Consider the following 1,270-nt stretch of genomic DNA (forward strand, 5'->3'; position numbering starts at 1 on the left):
TACCTACTCCACACTGTACGTCAGGAAGAGAGTGTCTTAGGTAAATTGCATTAAATACGTGACTTTGTTCGCATTTTCTTTTAGGCAGGTAGGGCTGGGCATGCTTAGATGAAAGGGATGGTGATCATTCAGTGACACTGTTCAGGGTGACTGGTGATTCCTGAGGACTTCCGCTGAGGGTTTTCTGGCCCCAGTGGGGGGATAAGGATTACCAGTTAGGCGGACCCATGTCACTCCAACTTGTGTTTTGAGGCCTGGGGAGTGAGTGGCATGGGAAGGTCTGCCCTCCCCAAAAGGGGGTATGGCCTGGGAGTGAAAATCATGGATGCCACCCTTCAGACATAGAACGTTTCACCCATTATAACACCTAGCTAGTTGCTGGCATAGCATAGCGCCTGCCCAGTCTCCCTTTGCAGTTCATTTAATAAAATGTGGCCCGAATTTGATACCATATACGGTTGTCTCGTCTCCTTAATTCGCACCCTCACACCGCAAACAACAACAGCTAATTAAAAAAAAACATGCACAAAAGGGCAAAGTGTGGGCACTTTGTGTGGAAAAGCCATGTCTATGAGGACTTCACACACTCCTCCTCCTGTTCAATGGACTTCTTGGAAGAAATCATGTTTTAGTTTTTGTTTTCCCTTCCGTGTTGGTTTTCTTCAGCTTCTTATCAAACTTCTCAACTTTGGAGAGATCTGATTTGTCACACGTCTTGGTCCCAAGGAAGACAAGTGGATATTTCAAGGACTGCAGACTCTCAATGACTACACTGCACTCTCTCTCTCTCTCTCTCTCAAGGGACATTGCTATTTATTTCAGTCTATGTAGTGTAATTTATCTTCCGTCAGGTTGGGCTGTTTTTGGTGTGTTTTGTTCCTTGAACAGATCTGTGACTGTATAATAAATGTTCAGTGTTGATGGATTTATTAAGTATCAATTTGAAAAAGAAAAAAATTGAAAAACAGAGGAAGTGGAGAATGGAATGTCCTGCTTCAACTCCTTATAGCAACAGTGGGAAATCTCAGATCTGGGGGGCAAAACCCACAGATTTCCCCTCAACCACTGATCATTTGATGGTTTCCTCGCTTTTGTGGATTTTTTCCCCTTTCTGAAAGCTTGGAATATCTTTCCTAAGGCTTTAGTTGCTGGCCGTAAGAGCTTTAAGCTGCAGTATGCTGGTATTTGGAATATTTCAACCCACCGCCTTGCCTTTGGCCCACTTGTCATTTTTACTCTACCCACCATTAGCCTGTGACCCTCAAGAGCT

At 44.2% G+C, this 1,270-nt stretch overlaps 1 pseudogene; it reads right to left on the reverse strand.

Annotated features, from left to right (window-relative positions):
• Window positions 1-568: 568 nt before the first annotated feature.
• Window positions 569-807, reverse strand: LOC134402321 (thymosin beta-15A homolog; annotated as a pseudogene).
• Between the last annotated feature and the right edge of the window lie 463 nt (window positions 808-1,270).

Source organism: Elgaria multicarinata, chromosome 8, assembly GCF_023053635.1.
Source record: "Elgaria multicarinata webbii isolate HBS135686 ecotype San Diego chromosome 8, rElgMul1.1.pri, whole genome shotgun sequence".
In the NCBI taxonomy this organism is placed as follows: domain Eukaryota; kingdom Metazoa; phylum Chordata; class Lepidosauria; order Squamata; family Anguidae; genus Elgaria; species Elgaria multicarinata.